Source organism: Pseudophryne corroboree, chromosome 6 (assembly GCF_028390025.1).
Source record: "Pseudophryne corroboree isolate aPseCor3 chromosome 6, aPseCor3.hap2, whole genome shotgun sequence".
Taxonomy (NCBI): Eukaryota; Metazoa; Chordata; class Amphibia; order Anura; family Myobatrachidae; genus Pseudophryne; species Pseudophryne corroboree.
The window spans coordinates 597,152,672-597,176,626 of record NC_086449.1 but is presented as its reverse complement, the minus strand read 5'-3'; the positions used below and the strand labels follow the sequence as shown (position 1 = coordinate 597,176,626).

At 44.9% G+C, this 23,955-nt stretch overlaps 1 long non-coding RNA gene across 1 annotated transcript; it reads right to left on the bottom strand.

Moving 5' to 3' along the window:
* Positions 1–1,556: 1,556 nt before the first annotated feature.
* LOC134935494 (uncharacterized) lies at positions 1,557–23,955 on the bottom strand. The gene is made up of 4 exons (XR_010180188.1): positions 23,883–23,955; positions 22,715–22,768; positions 16,190–16,222; positions 1,557–1,611 (listed from the first exon to the last, which is right to left on the bottom strand). It is a non-coding gene; the product is annotated as an uncharacterized LOC134935494 (long non-coding RNA).

Genomic DNA, 23,955 nt, shown 5'->3' with positions numbered 1-23,955 from the left:
CACAACTACTGGGGACAGAACTAATGGGGGCACAACTACTGAGGACGCAATACTGTGGGCACAACTACTGAGGGCACAGCTACAGGTGGTACAGCTCAAGGGGGCACAACTCTACGAGGGCACAGCTACAGGGGGCACAGCTGTGAACACGCCCATCCCCATGAAGCCACAGGAGGGGGCGCGCCAAAGGAAACTTTCGCCCTGGGCGCCACAAGGTCTAGAAACGGCCCTGAAGCTTTATCTATTTCATGGTTTTAATTGTAGTTTTATTAAGTGCTTGTTGATATAACTTGTCCTGCATATTCATATGTTCTACATGTGCAGAGCCGAATTAAGGGGGTGCGCGGGGACTCAGGGGATGAGTACCGCTGTCTGTGTGCCCACAACAGCAAATTGCCCCAGTGCCCTCCAAATAGTGGATGCATAAACAAGCAATCCAAGGTGGCGCTCAGGGGATTTTAAACATTAATAAAGAGACATCGCAGCTACAGTAATGTAGTTACATTAGGCTGAGACACAGGGAGGAGATGAGGCTATGAGACACAAGTGAGATGAGCTTATGGCTCTCGCAAGTACCAGGGCCCTTGTTGGCTCTCGATGCTGGAGTGCAGGAAGAACCTGCGATTCTGCAAAATGGAGGTACAGGGCAAGGAGGCACACAGCCAGCATGCACAGCCAGCAGGCAATGCTGACAGGAGGGGAGGGCCCCCCTCTCCTAAGTGCTCAAGGCTCCCCTAAGGTTTAATCTGTCCCTGCTCATGTGGTGAATTGACTAATAGATAATACAGTGACACTAGAAATACATATTATAAGGGACATCTAAGCGACTCTGCTATGATGAGTGCTCTGAATTCTTCAATTTAGAGGAAAAGAAACTTCAGCCATATTGGACTGTAAAAGTGGGATCAGCCTTAAAATCAAGGATAGACTATTCCCTAAAATATTTGGAGAACTTTCCTGAGTGATCTGGTGAATATACATTTTTTTTTAATTTGGGACCTCAGTGAGTGCCATTTGTCTAAAGTTTGTACTGTTTAGTTGAATTTGCTGGCATTCCAATGGTCCTGTATCTTAGGTGACAGAATAAGTGAGTATGCCCCTTGGGACTGATTCTTTTCTATTTGTTTATACTAAATACAAAAACATTGCATAGTGATATCAAATCATCTGTTGTGTAGCAGACAATTAAAATGCAGTTTTGTAATCATCAGTACTACAGATGCATGAAATAACTGAGCATAGCACTTGATATATAACTGAGAATTAGCCCTCAAATAACAATTTATGTCATTTACTTACATTGGTCTTTATATTTTGTCTTTGAGTAACATTTTTGCTTAATTTTTACAAAAGGAATACACATTCTTAGATATGGTGTACACAATTGTAGTTTAATTTTTGTTTTTTTTAACAAAAAGAAAGAACACATTTTAGAAAACATAAGCATGCAAACTTTACCTTATTAAGTTGTGTGTGATATCCAATAGTGAAAGTTATAATTTTTAACTTAATAAACAAGTAAAATATTGTACTGTGAACTTACCAAAGAAATTTGATCTCCATTGAAAAATCCGTCGATATAGATGCATAAAATGCGTTGATGTCTCCAGTCTAGAAACAAAAGTTTATTTTATTAGACATTTTTATTATTTACTTGATGAACCTCTTTAGCAGTAAACTTAGTCTTGTCACGTCTAGAAGAGTTTGAGTATCCGGAAGCTGAGGTTTGCCCGAGGAGGTAGCAGGCTGAGGATGAACAAGTGCTAACAGGAGTATACCGGTGTATGAACAGAGAGGGATGCGTAGCAAACGAACTCACAGACAGTATAACATAACATACACAGGAGGTGATGGAATAACTAATAAACACAAAGTGAACGGAGAAGCCCAAAGGCTCAGGAACTGGGTGTCTCCCTAGTGTCAGGAATGCTCAGATGGAATAGAGCGGACAATGAAGCGAGATGTAGTGATTTAACATGTGGAGCACCCGAAATTATGTTGTTAAGAGCAACAGAAAAAACCCCAAAGGGTTACCAACGGGTGTGGGAATAAACTCCTTGGTCAGAGACAGAAATATAGACACAAGGAGAGTATCCACAATCCTAACCCCCACTTGCAGGGCACAGGTTCAGCTTACTGCCACTAAACTGACACCTGGACGCCCTGCACAGTGAGGGAGGATTAAGCAAGCAGGTCTGAAAGTACAGCTGCAAACCTGCTGGGTTCACAGAATAGCAAAAGAACCCCAGCAGGTTAAACAACTGACTCCAGTCTTACTGCTAGGTCCGGATCGGCAGAATGAAGTACCGAATCTCAAGGCCTATTTGCAGTAAGCAACAAGTAAATACAAAGTCACACAGTACTAGCTAACTCTCTGGAACTAACTAACAAACAAAGATTCAGCAGCATTTGCCTAGCCTGAGAGGATGGTGCTGTCCACGCCCCACTCAGACCTCACAGACTGTGAGCACAAAACCAGCGCTGGATTCCCTGCCAGGCACAGAGCCTGTAACCACTACACAGTAAAAACCCGGATCGGAGTATCAGCTGCGCTCAGGTTACTTCGCTATCACTTGCCTCCCGGTTGCCATGGCAACGTGGCAGCACAGAGCAGGAGATCCTAACAGTTGGATATCGTTCCTTCGCATGGGACACGGATCAATAAAGAACGTAGGCGGGGTTTGAGAGTCAATAGAAAATATTTATTATATACAGGGCTGAGGTAGAGAACTGAGGCTGGAGCACGATGGTTAAGGAACGTAATTGCAGATAAAGAACTGCGGGTTGTGGCTTGAAAGATGAGGTTGTGATTAATGAACTGCGGAACTGTGGATAGTGGGTAAAGACGTGGCTGGAGGCAAAGAACTGTGGACTGCGGTTTGAAAGACGAGACTGTAGATGATAAACTGTGGAACTGTGGATGGTGGTTGAAGACGTGGCTGAAGACAAGGACTGTGGACTGTGGTTTGGAAAACGAAGCTGAAGATAATAATCTGCAGGCTGTGGTTGGTGGTACAAAGGTGTGGCTGGTGAAGGAGATCTGTGGAGTGTGGCTTGAAAGATGAGGCAGAAGACCCGGGGGCCGACTGTGCCCAGAGAGTCTTACTGGACCGGGTTTTCCAGGAGCTCTTCCACAGGCAGTAGCAGGCTAGAAACGGTAGGGCTGCAGCAGCAACAGAGAACTGACCAAACAGGATCAGGAGGAACCAGAATACAGCAGGAATCCTGGGAGCACAGGCTAAAGCACCTACAACAGGGTTGTAACTTGAATCACTAGCATCCCTGTCCTAAACCTTTTATAGAGAGAGCTTCCCCTGGATTGGCTGGAAGAAACAGGAAACAGGAACTATGCTTAAAACTTGGTCTCCAACTTGGCGGCTCCCAGTAATGCAGACCTTTTTGCAAAGCCACATTGCTCACTGCCCCTGGTCTCCTAGCAACGGCTTAGCAAGAGCGACCCACTGTAGCTGCGTCCCACCGCCAAGAGCGGACCCCCTCACCACCGCTACTGCTGCCCACGGATCCGGCGCAGCAGCCCACCTCCGCTGCTGCCCGCACATCGCCAAGGAAGCCAGCCACGCGGCCCCAGCGTACCGGTAAGACTCGGGACTCTGACTGTACTCCCCCTTTGTGGATGTACTCCGGACACCTATGTGGTTTAGTTGGAAACTTGGCATGAAATGTCCGAAGAAGTCTTGGAGCATGGACAACCTCTGCATCTACCCAAGATCTCTCCTCTGGCCCATACCCCTTTCAATCAACAAGCTACTGGATGTGACCATAACGTCTGCAAGAATCGAGGATTTTGTGAATCTCAAATTCGTCTCCATGTGCTGATTGGATCTTGGGTGATTTAGGCAGAGCGGCTTTGAACCGATTAAGGACCAATGGTTTTAAGAGAGAAATATGAAATGCATTAGGAATTCTTAACTGCAGAGGTAATTTCACTTTGTAAGCCACAGTATTCAACACTATTTCGATTGGGTAAGGCCCAATCTTTTAGCAAACTTTTTTGTAGGAACCTTTAATCTTAGGTTACATGTGGAAACCCAAACCCGATCTCCTACCTTAAGGCTTGGTACAGCTTTTCATTTCAGATCTGCATAGGTCTTATATCTCTTGGATGTCTTGAGCAAAGTCTTGTGAATTTGTTTCTAGGCTTCAGTAAATTGTCAAAGTGTTGACTTTGCGGCAGGAACTTCGAGCGTAGGCAGAAGTTGGAAGTCAGGAACTCTTGGATGTAATTAATGAAGAATGGAGAAGATTTTGGGGCAGAGTGATAAAGATTGTTATGGGCAAATTCTGCAAATGGGAGGAAGTCCAGCCAGTCGTCCTGTGAGGAGGACATGAATAAACGCAGAAAAGTCTCCAGCTCCTTGTTCACTCTCTCTGTTTGACCATATGTTTGGGGATAATATCCTGAGAATTTTAACTTCAAGCCAATAGCAGAACATAGGGATCTCCAAAACTTGGCCACAAATTGAGGACCTCTATCAGACACAATTTCCTGTGGTAAACCATGGAGTCGAAAGATCTCTGCTATAAACAATTTTTCCAACTGGGATGCAGATGAAAGATTAGCCAGTGGAACAAAGTGTGCCATTTTAGAGAATCGGTCAACTATGACCCATACGGTGTCCGCCCACCAGACGTAGGTAAATCTGTAATAAAGTCCATAGTAATATGCGCCCATGGTCTTAGTGGTACCGGCAAAGGATTGAGTAACCCGGCTGGTGGATTTTTGGAAGTTTTATGCTGGGCACATTTTGGACAGGCAGCTACGAATTCCTGAACATCAGTCCTGAGATGAGGACACCAGTAGGAGCGCTGAATGAATTTAAGTGTCTTTTGACTGCCCGCATGGCCCATGAAGGAGGAGTGAGCCCATGTAAGAAGTTTCTTGCAAAGATTTGGTGCAACAAAGATCTTCCCTGGAGGAGGAAGTGGAGAGGTATTAGTTGCAGAAAAAGAGGTGGATTCCAGGATAAATTGCTCTTTTGAACGGTCAGAGGGTTCTTCTGAACTTGGGGAATGAGATAATGCATCTGCCTTTTTGTTGAGGGAACCTGATCAGTAACTGAGTTTGAAATTAAAACGGGTACAGAAGAGTGCCCATCTTGCTTGGCGTGGGTTCAGACATCGGGCTGACTGTAGACACAGGAGGTTCTTGTGATCCATGGTCACCGAAATTGGTTGTTGGGCTCCCTCCAACAAATACATCCACTCCTCAAAGTCCAACTTAATTGCCAGTAATTCCTGTTCCCCAATAGCGTAATTCTGTTCAGCGGGGGAGAATCTTCGCGAGAAGAATGCACAAGGATGGACCTTCTTGTCCTCGAAATGCTGGGATAATACTGCTCCGACTCCTACAGTAGAGGCATCAACCTCCACCAAGAACGGACGGCTGAGATCAGCTTGTTGAAGGACTGGAGCAGTCATGAAGGCCTCCTTTAAAGATGAAAAAGCTTCCAAAGCCTCCAGGGACCACTAGGCAGGATCGGCGCCCTTCCTAGTTAATGCGGTTATAGGAGCTATGACAGAAGAATAATTTTTAATGAATCTTCGGTAGAAGTTAGTGAACCCCAGGAAGCATTGAATTCCTTTAAGGGTAGCTGGAAGTGCCCAATCCTGAATCGCCTGGACTTTAGCGGGGTCCATCTGTAACCTCTGCCCTGAAAGAATGTAGCCGAGGAATGGAATCGTGGGTACTTCAAAAGTGCACTTCTCTAACTTACAGAATAACTGATTCCTTCTTAAATGAGTTAACACTTATTTGACTTGTTCCCGATGGGTCTTCAGATCCCTAGAAAAAATGAGGATGTCATCTAGATATACTACTAAGCAGTCATAGAGGAGATCTCTGAAGATTTCATTAACAAACTCTTGAAAGACGGCTGGGGCGTTACATAGGCCAAAAGGCATTATGAGGTATTCGTAATGGCCATCGCGGGTATTAAATGCCATCTTCCATTCGTCCCCTGGGCGAATACGTATAAGATTGTAGGCCCCACGTAAGTCCAGCTTAGTAAATACAGTAGCTCCTTTAACACGGTCGAACAGTTCTGGAATCAGAGGTAACGGATATCTGTTCTTAACTGTTATGTCATTGAGACCTCTATAGTCAATACAGGGCCGCAACCCCCCATCCTTCTTTTTACGAAGAAAAACCCCACTCTGGCCGGAGATATAGAAGACCTGATGAACCCTTTCTCCAAGTTCTCCAGGATATACTCCGACATGGCCTGTGTCTCAGGAAGTGAGAGAGGGTAAATTTGACCTCGGGGAGGAGTCTTACCGGGTACTAGCTCAATGGGACAATCCCAAGTACCATGCGGAGGCAAGGTGTCTGCCCCATGCTTACTGAAAACATCTTGAAAAGCTTGGTACTCCACAGGAAGGCTTGAAGGGCTGGAAGAACAGAGAGGTCTAACTGAAGGTAAACAGTTCTGAAAGCAGTCTTGTCCCCAAGAGATAACATCCATAGTTTGCCAATCTATGTGGGGATTGTGTATGATTAACTATGGAAACCCTAGGATTAGTTCATGAGAGGCTTTAGGAATTACAAGGAAAGAGATTTTTTCTGAATGGAGATCTCCGACCTTCATCTTGAGAGGTATAGTACGAAAGGATATAATACCATCAGGGATATAACGTCCATCCACCATGGTAACAGAAATGGTATGATCCAAAGGAACCGTTTGTATTCCAGATCGTTTGACCACAGCTGACGTAATGAAGCTTTCGGCGGCTCCAGAGTCGAGTAGTGCAGGGATGAGAAGAGAAGAAGAAGGGAGCTCCAATTGGGTTAACAAGACAGACTCTTTCTTGGTATGTAATTCTGAGAATTCTCCTAGCTTGACCTCTCCAGCACAAATTAGGAGCGGGCATTTCCCGGACGTAGATTGCAAGTTTTAACAAAGTGATCAGATGCACCACAATACAGGCAGAGGTTCACTTGTTGCCGTCTCTGACGTTCTTCATTGGAGAGGCGGGAGCGATTAATCTGCATGGGTTCTTCCGCAGTTGGTGATGATGGTGTTGGTGGAAGAACAACTCTAGGCTTAGGGCGATCTAACCGCAACCTCTCCATACAGCGTTCTCTGTACCTCAGGTCTAACTTATTGCATAAAGAAATTAGTTTACCCAATTTATCAGGTACGTCCTGAGTTGTGAGGTCATCTTTGATCTTTTCGGAGAGACTGCTCCAGAAAGCTGCAATGAGAGCCTCCTCGTTCCAGTTCAGTTCTGAGGCAAGGGTGCGAAACTGGATCACGTACTAACTGACCGTATGCGTGCCCTGACACAGGCGCAGGATCTCCAGTGAGGCGGCAGAAGTCCTGCCCAGTTCGTCAAAGATTCTTCGAAAGGTGGCCATGAATTCTAAGTAGTTAGATAAGATGGGATCCATCCCATTCCACAAATGTGAAGCCCATTCCAACGCTTGCCCAGTAAGTAAAGACATTATATAGGCTACTTTGGTTCGTGCTGATGGGAAGTTGGCCGACTGTAGCTCGAACTGGATTTTGCACTGGTTAAGAAACCCGCGGCATTGTTTTGGATTCCCATTGAATTTACTGGGAGATGGCAAATGCAACCGAGGAAGTGGTAATGGTACAGGAGGAAGTAGGACCGGAGGTGCTAATGTGGGAGCAGCTGTAGATACTTGAGGGGCCATCATGGCATCACAGAGAGAATCGAGATGTTTGGACATACTCTGCATGAACTGAATGATTTGAGATTGTGTGGCCTCCTGCTTACTTAAGTGAGACCAGATATCTGCAGTTGTATCCCCTCCTGAGTCCTGATCACCCGTCAAATTCATTGGGCCAGTGCTTACAGTCACATCTGAGTTTGAGGATCCGGCAGTTGAGGTTTGCCCGAGGAGGTAGCAGGCTGAGGATGAACAAGATGAGGGGTTTGGATATAGTTCCTTAGCATGGGGCACGGAGCAATGAAGAACGTAGGCGGGGTTTGAGAGTCAATAGAAAATATTTATTATATACAGGGCTGAGGTAGAGAACTGAGGCAGGAGCAAGGAACGTAATTGCAAATAAAGAACTGCGGGTTGTGGCTTGAAAGACAAGGTTGTGATTAATGAACTGCGGAACTGTGGCTAGTGGTTAAAGACGTGGCTGGAGGCAAAGAACTGTGGACTGCGGTTTGAAAGACGAGACTGTAGATGATAAACTGTGGAACTGTGGATGGTGGTTGAAGACGTGGCTGGAGACAAGGACTGTGGACTGTGGTTTGGAAAACGAAGCTGAAGATAATAATCTGCAGGCTGTGGTTGGTGGTACAAAGGTGTGGCTGGTGAAGGAGATCTGTGGAGTGTGGCTTGAAAGATGAGGCAGAAGACCCGGGGGCCGACTGTGCCCAGAGAGTCTTACTGGACCGGGTTTTCCAGGAGCACTTCCACAGGCAGTAGCAGGCTAGAAACGGCAGGGCTGCCGCAGCAACAGAGAACCAACCAAGCAGGATCAGGAGGAACCAGAATACAGCAGGAATCCTGGGAGCACAGGCTAAAGCACCAACAACAGGGTTGTAATTTGAAGCACTGGCATCCCTGTCCTAAACCAGCCCCCTTTTATAGGGAGAGCTTCCCCTGGATTGGCTAGAAGAAACAGGAAACAGGAACTATGCTTAAAACTTGGTCTCCAACTTGGCGGCTCCCAGTAATGCAGACCTTTTTGCAAAGCCACATTGCTCACTGCCCCTGGTCTCCTAGCAACGGCTTAGCAAGAGCGACCCACTGTAGCTGCGTCCCACCGCCAAGAGCGGACCCCCTCACCACCGCTACTGCTGCCCACGGATCCGGCGCAGCAGCCCACCTCCGCTGCTGCCCGCACATCGCCAAGGAAGCCAGGCACGCGGCCCCAGCGTACCTGTAAGACTCGGGACTCTGACTGTACTCCCCCTTTGTGGATGTACTCCGGACACCTATGTGGTTTAGTTGGAAACTTGGCATGAAATGTCCGAAGAAGTCTTGGAGCATGGACAACCTCTGCATCTACCAAAGATCTCTCCTCTGGCCCATACCCCTTTCAATCAACAAGCTACTGGATGTGACCATAACGTCTGCAAGAATCGAGGATTTTGTGAATCTCAAATTCGTCTCCATGTGCTGATTGGATCTTGGGTGATTTAGGCAGAGCGGCTTTGAACCGATTAAGGACCAATGGTTTTAAGAGAGAAATATGAAATGCATTAGGAATTCTTAACTGCAGAGGTAATTTCACTTTGTAAGCCACAGTATTCAACACTATTTCGATTGGGTAAGGCCCAATCTTTTAGCAAACTTTTTTGTAGGAACCTTTAATCTTAGGTTACATGTGGAAACCCAAACCCGATCTCCTACCTTAAGGCTTGGTACAGCTTTTCATTTCAGATCTGCATAGGTCTTATATCTCTTGGATGTCTTGAGCAAAGTCTTGTGAATTTGTTTCTAGGCTTCAGTAAATTGTCAAAGTGTTGACTTTGCGGCAGGAACTTCGAGCGTAGGCAGAAGTTGGAAGTCAGGAACTCTTGGATGTAATTAATGAAGAATGGAGAAGATTTTGGGGCAGAGTGATAAAGATTGTTATGGGCAAATTCTGCAAATGGGAGGAAGTCCAGCCAGTCGTCCTGTGAGGAGGACATGAATAAACGCAGAAAAGTCTCCAGCTCCTGGTTCACTCTCTCTGTTTGACCATATGTTTGGGGATAATATCCTGAGAATTTTAACTTCAAGCCAAGAGCAGAACATAGGGATCTCCAAAACTTGGCCACAAATTGAGGACCTCTATCAGACACGATTTCCTGTGGTAAACCATGGAGTCGAAAGATCTCTGCTATAAACAATTTTTCCAACTGGGATGCAGATGAAAGATTAGCCAGTGGAACAAAGTGTGCCATTTTAGAGAATCGGTCAACTATGACCCATACGGTGTTCCGCCCACCAGACGTAGGTAAATCTGTAATAAAGTCCATAGTAATATGCGCCCATGGTCTTAGTGGTACCGGCAAAGGATTGAGTAACCCGGCTGGTGGATTTTTGGAAGTTTTATGCTGGGCACATTTTGGACAGGCAGCTACGAATTCCTGAACATCAGTCCTGAGATGAGGACACCAGTAGGAGCGCTGAATGAATTTAAGTGTCTTTTGACTGCCCGCATGGCCCATGAAGGAGGAGTGAGCCCATGTAAGAAGTTTCTTGCAAAGATTTGGTGCAACAAAGATCTTCCCTGGAGGAGGAAGTGGAGAGGTATTAGTTGCAGAAAAAGAGGTGGATTCCAGGATAAATTGCTCTTTTGAACGGTCAGAGGGTTCTTCTGAACTTGGGGAATGAGATAATGCATCTGCCTTTTTGTTGAGGGAACCTGATCAGTAACTGAGTTTGAAATTAAAACGGGTACAGAAGAGTGCCCATCTTGCTTGGCGTGGGTTCAGACATCGGGCTGACTGTAGATACAGGAGGTTCTTGTGATCCATGGTCACCGAAATTGGTTGTTGGGCTCCCTCCAACAAATACATCCACTCCTCAAAGTCCAACTTAATTGCCAGTAATTCCTGTTCCCCAATAGCATAATTCTGTTCAGCGGGGGAGAATCTTCGCGAGAAGAATGCACAAGGATGGACCTTCTTGTCCTCGAAATGCTGGGATAATACTGCTCCGACTCCTACAGTAGAGGCATCAACCTCCACCAAGAACGGACGGCTGAGATCAGCTTGTTGAAGGACTGGAGCAGTCATGAAGGCCTCCTTTAAAGATGAAAAAGCTTCCAAAGCCTCCAGGGACCACTAGGCAGGATCGGCGCCCTTCCTAGTTAATGCGGTTATAGGAGCTATGACAGAAGAATAATTTTTAATGAATCTTCGGTAGAAGTTAGTGAACCCCAGGAAGCATTGAATTCCTTTAAGGGTAGCTGGAAGTGCCCAATCCTGAATCGCCTGGACTTTAGCGGGGTCCATCTGTAACCTCTGCCCTGAAAGAATGTAACCGAGGAATGGAATCGTGGGTACTTCAAAAGTGCACTTCTCTAACTTACAGAATAACTGATTCCTTCTTAAATGAGTTAACACTTATTTGACTTGTTCCCGATGGGTCTTCAGATCCCTAGAAAAAATGAGGATGTCATCTAGATATACTACTAAGCAGTCATAGAGGAGATCTCTGAAGATTTCATTAACAAACTCTTGAAAGACGGCTGGGGCGTTACATAGGCCAAAAGGTATTATGAGGTATTCGTAATGGCCATCGCGGGTATTAAATGCCATCTTCCATTCGTCCCCTGGGCGAATACGTATAAGATTGTAGGCCCCACGTAAGTCCAGCTTAGTAAATACAGTAGCTCCTTTAACACGGTCGAACAGTTCTGGAATCAGAGGTAACGGATATCTGTTCTTAACTGTTATGTCATTGAGACCTCTATAGTCAATACAGGGCCGCAACCCCCCATCCTTCTTTTTACGAAGAAAAACCCCACTCTGGCCGGAGATATAGAAGACCTGATGAACCCTTTCTCCAAGTTCTCCAGGATATACTCCGACATGGCCTGTGTCTCGGGAAGTGAGAGAGGGTAAATTTGACCTCGGGGAGGAGTCTTACCGGGTACTAGCTCAATGGGACAATCCCAAGTACCATGCGGAGGCAAGGTGTCCGCCCCATGCTTACTGAAAACATCTTGAAAAGCTTGGTACTCCACAGGAAGGCTTGAAGGGCTGGAAGAACAGAGAGGTCTAACTGAAGGTAAACAGTTCTGAAAGCAGTCTTGTCCCCAAGAGATAACATCCATAGTTTGCCAATCTATGTGGGGATTGTGTATGATTAACTATGGAAACCCTAGGATTAGTTCATGAGAGGCTTTAGGAATTACAAGGAAAGAGATTTTTTCTGAATGGAGATCTCCGACCTTCATCTTGAGAGGTATAGTACGAAAGGATATAATACCATCAGGGATATAACGTCCATCCACCATGGTAACAGAAATGGTATGATCCAAAGGAACCGTTTGTATTCCAGATCGTTTGACCACAGCTGACGTAATGAAGCTTTCGGCGGCTCCAGAGTCGAGTAGTGCAGGGATGAGAAGAGAAGAAGAAGGGAGCTCCAATTGGGTTAACAAGACAGACTCTTTCTTGGTATGTAATTCTGAGAATTCTCCTAGCTTGACCTCTCCAGCACAAATTAGGAGCGGGCATTTCCCGGACGTAGATTGCAAGTTTTAACAAAGTGATCAGATGCACCACAATACAGGCAGAGGTTCACTTGTTGCCGTCTCTGACGTTCTTCATTGGAGAGGCGGGAGCGATTAATCTGCATGGGTTCTTCCGCAGTTGGTGATGATGGTGTTGGTGGAAGAACAACTCTAGGCTTAGGGCGATCTAACCGCAACCTCTCCATACAGCGTTCTCTGTACCTCAGGTCTAACTTATTGCATAAAGAAATTAGTTTACCCAATTTATCAGGTACGTCCTGAGTTGTGAGGTCATCTTTGATCTTTTCGGAGAGACTGCTCCAGAAAGCTGCAATGAGAGCCTCCTCGTTCCAGTTCAGTTCTGAGGAAAGGGTGCGAAACTGGATCACGTACTAACTGACCGTATGCGTGCCCTGACACAGGCGCAGGATCTCCAGTGAGGCGGCAGAAGTCCTGCCCAGTTCGTCAAAGATTCTTCGAAAGGTGGCCATGAATTCTAAGTAGTTAGATAAGATGGGATCCATCCCATTCCACAAATGTGAAGCCCATTCCAACGCTTGCCCAGTAAGTAAAGAAATTATATAGGCTACTTTGGTTCGTGCTGATGGGAAGTTGGCCGACTGTAGCTCGAACTGGATTTTGCACTGGTTAAGAAACCCGCGGCATTGTTTTGGATTCCCATTGAATTTACTGGGAGATGGCAAATGCAACCGAGGAAGTGGTAATGGTACAGGAGGAAGTGGGACCGGAGGTGCTAATGTGGGAGCAGCTGTAGATACTTGAGGGGCCATCATGGCATCACAGAGAGAATCGAGATGTTTGGACATACTCTGCATGAACTGAATGATTTGAGATTGTGTGGCCTCCTGCTTACTTAAGTGAGACCAGATATCTGCAGTTGAATCCCCTCCTGAGTCCTGATCACCCGTCAAATTCATTGGGCCAGTGCTTACAGTCACATCTGAGTTTGAGGATCCGGCAGTTGAGGTTTGCCCGAGGAGGTAGCAGGCTGAGGATGAACAAGATGAGGGGTTTGGATATAGTTCCTTAGCATGGGGCACGGAGCAATGAAGAACGTAGGCGGGGTTTGAGAGTCAATAGAAAAGATTTATTATATACAGGGCTGAGGTAGAGAACTGAGGCTGGAGCAAGGAACGTAATTGCAGATAAAGAACTGCGGGTTGTGGCTTGAAAGACGAGGTTGTGATTAATGAACTGCGGAACTGTGGCTAGTGGTTAAAGACGTGGCTGGAGGCAAAGAACTGTGGACTGCGGTTTGAAAGACGAGACTGTAGATGATAAACTGTGGAACTGTGGATGGTGGTTGATGACGTGGCTGGAGACAAGGACTGTGGACTGTGGTTTGGAAAACGAAGCTGAAGAAAATAATCTGCAGGCTGTGGTTGGTGGTACAAAGGTGTGGCTGGTGAAGGAGATCTGTGGAGTGTGGCTTGAAAGATGAGGCAGAAGACCCGGGGGCCGACTGTGCCCAGAGATTCTTACTGGACCGGGTTTTCCAGGAGCACTTCCACAGGCAGTAGCAGGCTAGAAACGGCAGGGCTGCCGCAGCAACAGAGAACCAACCAAGCAGGATCAGGAGGAACCAGAATACAGCAGGAATCCTGGGAGCACAGGCTAAAGCACCAACAACAGGGTTGTAACTTGAAGCACTGGCATCCCTGTCCTAAACCACCCCCTTTTATAGGGAGAGCTTCCCCTGGATTGGCTAGAAGAAACAGGAAACAGGAACTATGCTTAAAACTTGGTCTCCAACATGGTGGCGCCCAGTAATGCAGACCTTTTTGCAAAGCCACATTGCTCACTGCCCCTGGTCTCCTAGCAACGACTCAGCAAGAGTGACCCACTGTAGCGGTGTCCCACCGCCATGAGCGGACTTCCTCACCGCCGCTACTGCTGCCCACGGATCCGGTGCAGTAGCCCACCTCCGCCGCTGCCCGCACATCGCCAAGGAAGCCAGCCCCGTGGCCCAGCGTACCGGTAAGACTCCAGACGCTGACAATTCTCATATAATTATATAGTTATGCATAACACAAAGCATTTGATATACTGTAGGTAATTATTTAATGACTGTTTTTGGTCAATTGATTTTCCGTTAGATCCCATTCAAAGAAGAATGTAATGTAAAAGAAAGAAAATGACAATAATTTAATGGCTAGTGGACCCTATTCAGCACAGAATGTAGATTCTACTAAAAAGCAGACTCTGCAATCCTTTCTGTAGCATGCTGGGGGCCGCTCATCTCATAGCAAGGCCGCCCAGCATGCTAATTCCTGCCCCGCAGCTGCAACCTCAATCCGATTGCAATGTGATCGCAATCTGATTGTGGTCCTAGCAATTGTAGTCGACTCCCCAATTGTGGTTGTCCCCCCATTTTTGCTATCGTAGCAGCTGCACGTGACATCATGCAGCTGCCCCAAAAACATTACCGACACCCCCCCAATTACCATCACAGTCATAAGGATAAGACCTATATCTCATTCATGCACTCATCATCTACTACTATATTACTGCTACTTTATCTCTTCCACTTTGGCCTTCCTCTCACTCAACTTATTTCAGTGCCAGGGCCGGTTCAATCGCTTTCAGCTCCCCGGGCAGGCAATAGGGGCGTGGCTTCATACAGGGGGCGTGGTCATTTACACCCCCTGTACAGTATGAGCGCCGCTGAAATGATGTGCTGTGCACGATGACGTCATCACGCACCGCACAGTAAAGGTCCTCTCCACGAAGGGAAACTTGACGCTACGTGTCTAGTTCCCTTCACAGCGGTGGGGAGAGGGACAGACCGGGCAGTGGGGGTCACAGCAGCAGCGGATCTTGCCATGGTGCGGCGCCATCCGTATGGCGCCGGCGCCCTCCGGAACACGGCGGCCCTGGCAAATGTCCTGCTTGCCCGTGGCAAGATCCGCTACTGTTCAGTGCAGACTATCATTAATGCTGCTGCCCATCTCCTTTGCCTCTAATGCCACTCTATGTCATCCTCCTCCACTACACATTGCTTCACTAGCTCTCCAATCCAACACAGAAAACAAAAGTTAAAACTCACTGTCACTAATCAGTCCTCAATCATTCTACTTCCTCCTACATTTCTGACTCTCAAGAAGCACTCCTTCATGTTAGCCAGTCAGTCATTTCACCATCCTTGTTGCTACCATTCCACTGGAAGCTGTCAAGGGCAGGGAGGGCCCTTTTCCTTTGTTCTCTTCTCCTAGCACTATCCTAGTCACCTATTTGCATATGTTCCCCTGTTCACATTTTCCCACTGTTTCTTGTCTGTCTATACACTTATACCCTGTTCACACTGCATCAAACCCCCAGTATTGAACAGGTATTTTGCCAGGTCGACACGGGTTGCTGTGCAGTGTGAATGGGTCAGTGCTGAATCCCCAGGTCACCTGACCCGGTTATTCAACCCGGGAATAAAGAAGGGTTATTCCCAGGTTATTACCAGGTCAGGCGCAATGTGAACGGGTTATCCAGGTTGATGCGACCTGGCACTTGTTCACAGCATAGGGAGCGGTGGAGCTGGAGTTGATGTCATCTCCAGCGCCGCCTCTGCCCTTTCCCCAGTGCTGTCTCTGGCCCCACCCCAAAATGGCAATATGCCGGGTTGGGAAGCCACTCCGTTCACATTGCACAGGTACAATGCCGTGTCACACCCGGGAAGGACATGTATCCAATTCCCGGGTGTGACTCTGCAATGGCAATGTGAATGAAGTATTAGTGGTTACAAGCTCTTTCAGTGCTATTTGATCCCTACTCGCCTAATGTGCAACCCATCATTGCTTCCTCTCTCAGGCTTTAGCAAGTGTCTCAGTTCTACCCTCTACTCCACATATCCCCACAGTTTTTAGTTATTCAAATGTTTTTATAAAAGTTCGATGTATTCTTGCAATAATTATGGAATTTCATTGTCACTGTATGGCACTGCAGATACCTTGTGGTGTATAATAATAATAATAATAATAATAATAATAATTTTTTTTTAAACTTACCTTATATGCATTAACAGCTGCAGGTGAAATGTTCTAAACAAAGCACATAAAAATCAGAAACAAAATAAATGAAATAAATAAAAAACAAAATGTCATAAATTGTATTTTAAAAAATAACATCCTTGCACTTGTCCATGAATAATGATAAAAGACTCTGTCTGCCTAATGAGGATCAATTTCTTAAGAGATTCTCCACTGCAGAGAAAGTGGCATATAGTCCAGGTTATCTTTGTATTAAGTACACAATAAAAACAATAATGTGTTGGGGATTTTGGGGGAGGTTTTTAGGGGCAGGGGGGCACCAATGGGTCTTCTTGCTCTTGTTTCTACTTTGTCTAAACCCGCTGTGCTAAGCTCTTGACACTTGTACCTGGCTGAGCTTCAGGTCTTGTTTTTGATTGATGCAGGCAAAAGAGCAGAAGCTACCACTTGGCTGGTGACTATACTTGGGTAGCTACAGGTTATGGTTTAGGTCAAGGAGCCACAGTCAGGTAGGGTAGCCACTAACCTGCAACTGCTTATCTGTGTGTCTCTGCAGTGGTTGCTGAATTTTCCACACTGAAATATTGGGGCAGCTACTTTTCCATTATTGCTTTTCATCCTATTAAAATCTTGCTATGCCGGTGGTGTGGAATGACATGCAGGGGCGGATTGGGATGCCCGGAGACCAGGACCACTTACCGGCAGGCCATCTTCCCTCTCTCATCAGCAGACGCAGTCACACAGGGACAGGGTTGCCGCCGAGCTTAGGGCACAGCACACTGAGCTGTGCCTGTGGCTGTATGTGAGAGTTTCAGTAGAGGTAGGTCGTGCCGCTGGAGATGTCTGGTGACTGAGTTGTGCAGCGGCAGTTTTGTCTAGCTGAATGTACTGGTGGTAATGGTGTGCTAAATGTACTGGTGGGGTAATATGGGCATATTGGGTAGCAATATTGGCACACTGTATGTACTGGAGGGTAATATGGGGGAACTGTGTGTACTGGGGGAGAACTTTGTACTGGGGTAATACAAGTGTGCTGTGTGTATTGGAGGTAATAAGGGGGCACTATGAATTGGGGGCTAATAAGGGTGAGCTGTATATACTAGGGGTAATGTGGGGGTGCTGTACTATGTGATATATAGAGGTGCCGTGTGTACTGGGGAATACCATGTTGGGCACTATGGATACTGAGGAGTAGTATGGTGATGGGCTCTGTGTACATAATGAAAGGTACTATGGTGGGTGTTGTTGACGAGTGTGGTCTCCGATGGTCTCCTAACTGCCGGTCAGCATACCAACTCCAGGATCCCGGCAGCATACCGATGCCGGGATCCTGGCGGGGAGGGGCGAGTGCAGCAAGACCCTTGCGGGATCCCTGCGCTTGCTGCATTGCGGGCTCGGTGGCGACCTGCAGTAGCCATGGGTTCTCTTCCCACTCTATGGGTGTCGAAGACACACACAAATGGAAATAGTCCCTGTTGGTCCATCGGGATAGTGAGGGGGCAGGATATTGGGGGAGGTCATGTGACCGTTGGTCTGCTAACCGCCGGTCACATGAATACCACCCATTGTTGATCTCCTATTAGACATATAAAGAGTAATTCTCTGTGAGAAAAAGCAGTGCACTTCTCTGAAGAAACAAGGTGGCACTCTGCAGACTGGTGTAAGGGGTATGGTATTCAATTACAGCATAACAGACCTTAATTATTGCATTTCAAGTCACACAGGCCTTTTTTATCAGTTCAAGCAACGTGATACTGCATTTTCTGTTTGTATCACGTTGCATGACCTGAAGAAAAGACCTGTAGGCTTTGAAAAATCATCACCTTGTATACAGATGTAATGTAGCCATGCTCATCCAGCCTGCGACTTGGCTGCATGGGAGCACATGTCACACACCTAGGTGTATTGGTGCGCCTAAACACATTGAGCTGCATCTGAGTACGCCGCCTACGGTATGTATTCCAATGGGCATGCGTACTTAGATGCACACACGCATCCTAGTCATACTTGCCATGCCTACATTGCGAATACGCCATGCTGCAGGATGGATGAGCGCGGCACTGGATACATCTGTATATCAAATATAAAAGAAGCAGGTTGGTGCACATAAAAGTTAAAACTGGCTTATCTGCCAAGTCTGTTAGTAGTTAGAGTCCATTTTAAACCAGGAACCGGCTTCCAACAGGCTTGTCTGCAGCAATGATGTCAGACATACAGTACAGTAATGGAGTAATATTTCTTATTTCTATCTGCACTGCACATATATCTCACTGGTGTTTGTAGAGATGCAGTACAGGGTCAGACGCATGCACTAAGAAGTGTATTAGACATGTGTTTGGGTTACCTGTGCAGTTACAGGGGCTTGGCTAATCAGATGCAGATATAACATAGTATTGGTGTGTTATTGGGTTCACATGGGCATGTTGCTGATAGTTACTGCATACAGAGATGCTGAATTGCTCACATTGGAGGCCATACTCAGACAGATGATCTGCATCTAGCCTACGGCTGGAGGAAGTTTCAATGGTGCGACTGATGGTGGTGTCTAAAGATGCACAAAGCATGATTACAGCATCTGTAGACACTGCAGGTGTCTCAATACTTGCATATTCAGATGCACAGATGTATACCAGGAAAGGGCTTTGTTGCAACATTAGCATAGAGTAAAGGATGCAAATACAGAAAAAGATGCAAGGCAGGCTGCAACTGCGGCCAACTCAGTATCAGGCCCTATGAGACGGTATCCCGCCCCCATCCACAAACCCCACCACTTAAGAGACCCTCTCCCTTTAGGGCTGCTTTAAGAAATTTCCTGGGTTGGTTTCCCATACCAATATGCCCCTGAATGACATGTGAGATTTATACAAGTATGTGCACCTAGCCCTGTGGTCTTTCTAGCTCAGTTCTTTCTACCCTTTATGTAGACAGCTAGGAATATGGGGAAAAAGTCTATAAGAGCCTATGTATATGCAAGTTTAATAACCAGATTAGTAATTGAGATGATACAGGTGTAATGTTTCAGTACATATACAGATACTAGAAGAATGGACACTGGACAATCTCAAACTGAAGTACGCTCCTTTATTCTCTTCCAACACATCAATTACTTATGTAAGATAAATAATATTGACTGTGGTTTAGGGGTGTAAATCAAAGGTGACACTTGTTTGTTTTGGGGTATGTTCCTTAATGGGGGTACACACGGCCCAATTCGGGCTCAGCGCAATGTGTGCTAGCCCGATCCTAACTAGACTGCAAGGCTCAATGAGAGCATAAGGGTCTAGCCAGATCTTGACTGCCTGCAATCAAGATTTGAGCCAGCGATAGCTATGCGCGGGGCAGCGCATCACTATCGCTATGGGGCACACACACGGACTGATCCGTGCTAGATTTCTAAGCAGCTTAGAAAATAAGCACAAATCTCTCCGTGTGTACACCCCTTTAGTTTCTTGACCAGCATTCTCTGTCACCTGGTCTCTCGCTTTTCTTATCCAGTTAGATAAGATATTTTACAAGTATTGTTCTCTTTTGTACAGTACTGTGGTATGCTATCTCTTTATTCTCCCAGAAATAAAAGTTGCCAGCATCTACCTACACTCACTTTCAGGTGATTATACAGTAATGGTTTACTACAAAAATCTGTTGAAAATAAATTTCTTATAAGGAGGCAAATTTCTTTAATTTAATTAAATATTACTTCTAAAACTCTAAAATACCAAAAATTAAGAAAAATATATTTCTGAAACTTTACTGCTGAATTACCGTCCTTGTATTGGACTATTGAAGAGCTAAACTCAGCTAAAACAAAGCAAGGGCATCTAAGGACAAGGTGAGTCTAGCACCATCAGCTGTTATTTTGTGTCAGCTGCCAGGAATGTATATGGCAAAACTGAATACTCTAGTAAGGTATGGGTGAGGTGGGCTATCTTTTAGGGTACGTACCAAACATGGGCGCCATCTAGAAATCGTCAGTCTTCAATCTAAGTCAGTTTTCCCATTTTCTGCACAGTTTTTGAAACAAAAGGGTGTATTGCGACTTTGACAAGTGTGTACTGCGACTTTTGAATCACCCTGTATAATACTTAAAATCCTGCAACATCTGAAGATATTTACCTACTTTAGATACAGTGGACTATATTTACTGAGGTGCAGGTTTATAGAAGTAGAGATGTTTCCCATAGCAACCAATCAGATTTTACTTATCAGTTATCTAGCAATTCTAGACGATAATAGCTGGAATCTGATTGGTTGCTATCAGAAACATGCACTATCTCCACTTCTATAAATCCATACCTTATTAAATATTCCCCTGTGTCAGACTGTTGAGACACTGGGGTATGTTTACTAAGCTCCCGATTTTGACCAAGATCGTGTTTCTTCTTCAAAGTGTCATCTCTGGAAATTACTAAACGCAAATCTCGTCAGTGATGAGGGCATTCGTATTTTTTTTTAAGTCAAAGCAAAAAAATACGAATGAATACATATATCGGTCAAATACGACTTTTTTTTTATACAACTCGGTAATTTACTAAAAAGTGTATTTCACAAACTCTGCCGGCAATAGCCAAACACTGCCGTGATAAAAAATACAAATCGTAAAAAAAAGCAGTTTCAAAATAGACCTGCTTTTTTTTACCGTGTTCTGATAGGCATGCACAGATCCATGAGATCCGTGCATGATTATCAGTGGGAAGGGGTGGGAAATAGTGTAAAAGTTGGAAAAAAATGCTTGGGGTCCCCCCTCCTAAGCAAAACCAGCCTCGGGCTCTTTGAGCCGGTCCTGGTTGAAAAAATATGAGGAAAAAAATGACTGGGGTTCCTCCATATTTAATCAACCAGCACCGGGCTCTGCACCTGGTCCTGGTGCAAAAAATACGGGGGACAAAAAGCGTAGTGGTCCCCCGTCTTTTTAACACCAGCATGTACCCTGGAATCTACGTTGAGACGTGGGCAGAGTTGGCAGCTGAACATAGGTAAGTATGTGTGTGTTGGAATATATGTAATAAAGTTGTACTTTCAAGGTGTGTGTGTCCTGTTTTTATTTGGGTATTTTTTTTGCAGAAGAACTATAGGTACCTGCGTGCCCATTTAACCCCGCATGCTGGTACATGTGGTTCTCCAAGTACCAGCTTGCGGGGGAGGCTTGCAGGGACTTGTAGTTCTTGTGCAAAAAACAATATTCTTTTATTTTACACTTGGCTATCAGCCCCCCATCTGCAGCCCATGGATTGGGGGGACAGCCTCGGGCTTCACCCCTGGCCCTTGGGTGGCTGGAGGGGGGGACCCCTTGCTTTAAGGGGTCCCCACTCATCCAGGGTACCCCGGCCAGGGGTGACTAGTTAGTGATTTAATGCCAGGGCCGCAGGGACCTATATAAAAGTGTCCCCCGGCTGTGGCATTATCTCTCTGACTAGTGGAGCCCGGTGCTGTTGTTAAAAATACGGGGGACCCCTACGCTTTTTGTCCCCCGTATTTTTTGCACCAGGACCAGGCACAGAGCCCGGTGCTGGTTGATTAAATATGGGTGAACTCCAGTCATTTTTTTCCTCATATTTTTTCAACCAAGGCTGGCTCAAAGAGCCCGATGCTGGTTTTGCTTAGGAGGGGGGACACCACACATTTTTTTTTGCGATTTTAAACTATTTTTTATTTTTTTAAAGATGCACAATGAAGCCCTGCACGGATCTCACAGATCCGTCCGAGTTTCATTGTTTTAGTGTCGGCAGTGTTTTACTATTCACTCCCGTAAAACACTGCCAAAAAATACGAATGACATCGACATCGGAAAACACGATAATGTAAAATGCGACAGCTCAGTAAATGAGTCATAATAAATTCAAAAAGTTGCAAACTTACACATTCGATGTCATTCGTGTTTGAACTTTAATCTCATTCTGAAAAATATGAATTTTAGTAAATATACCCCACTATCTAAATGTCCTATTAAGTCACACTAGAGGACTGATCATACAAATACCTTATGAAGATTAAAGGACCATTATATTTCTAATGGAGAAACTTGTCAGTCAATTGTTGGACTTCATTTGTGTGTTATGAAAATAATGAAATAATTACACAATGGGGTAAATTTACTATAGTGGGAGAGTTTTAGAACTGGTGATGTTGCCCATAGCAATCAATCAGATTATATCTATTATCTGCTAGAAGCAGCAAGATAAATGGTAAGTAGAATCTGATTGTTTGCCATGGGCAACATCACCAGTTCTAAAAATCTCCCATGTTAGTAAATTTACCCCAATGTGTATGTAAAAATTGTTAACTGAAGTGAATAAGCAAGCATTCTGTGATTGTACAGCAGATAATAATATACTGGTACTGAGTAATGCTAACAGCAATAATAAAAACTACATACTGTATATAAAGACATATAAAACTATTTAAAAATGAATAATAAAATCAGCAGTATGACAAAAAAAAAGCATTATGACTCCATTTGATGCCAATATTTTAGAAAATGACAGTGAATGTTTTTATGTGTGAGTAAATGCTGTACAACAATTTTAAAATGAAAAACAGACTCACCATAGATAATAAAATATCTGGTACTGAAACATTAATGTGTACGGCTAACATTTGCTTGAAAGGTGAAGGAAAAAAAACAATTTAGAGAATGACAATGTTTATTAATACAGTTACAATTTAGAAGTAAATTTTCTTCAGCATGAAAAGCAATTTTAATCAAATGCAATGTAAATTGCTATTAATGTGGCTCCAACTAAATTATAATTAGGGAAAATATGGAAATTAAAAATTCTGTTAAAATAGTAATATGTTCTAATATGCAAATATGACCTACTCTACCACAGTTGTATCTGATGCAACAACGTCAGGCTGGGATTTCCCTGACATTGGGGTTGTTTCCGAGTTGTTCGCTCGCAAACTGCTTTTAGCAGCATTGCACATGCTAAGCCGCCGCCTACTGGGAGTGAATCTTAGCTTAGCAGAATTTCGAACTAAAGATTCTCAAAATTGCGAATAGACAGTTTCTGAGTAGCTCCAGACTTACTCGGCATCTGCGATCAGTTCAGTCAGTTTCGTTCCTGGTTTGACGTCACAAACACACCCAGCGTTCGCCCAGACACTCCTCCGTTTCTCCAGCCACTCCCGCGTTTTTCCCAGAAACGGTAGCGTTTTTTCACACACTCCCATAAAACGGCCTGTTTCCGCCCAGAAACACCCACTTCCTGTCAATCACATTACGAGCACCAGAACGATGAAAAAACCTTGTAATGCCGTGAGTAAAATACCTAACTGCATAGCAAATTTACTTGGCGCAGTCGCACTGCTGACATTGCGCATGTGCATTAGAGACTAATCGCTCCGTTGCGAAAAAAAAATAACGAGCGATCAACTCGGAATAAACACCATTGTCGCATCTGGCACTGTGAAGTTCTGCAAGAAGTGGAAGTATGATTCTATTAAGATTCCCAAACTTGTTGATTTTCTAAACTATCAAATTAAGTAAATAAGAGCTATTTACCCTTACTCACTATGATTTTATTAACATACCTGTATATTTCTTAATACAGTTATACTGAAATGGATTAAAAAGCTTTATTTACATAATTTGATCATTTAAAAAAATCTACAATTTTGGGGAAAAAATATTGGCCAGTTAAGTAGTTAAATGAATATGAATAAATATCCCTTTATTTCTCACCCATGACAGAGACAAAAGGTATATAATTACCGCTATTTGCAGCAATATGTCAGCAACACATTTCATTTTTTCCGCTTTCTCATTTTGAGGACTGGCCTGCAAA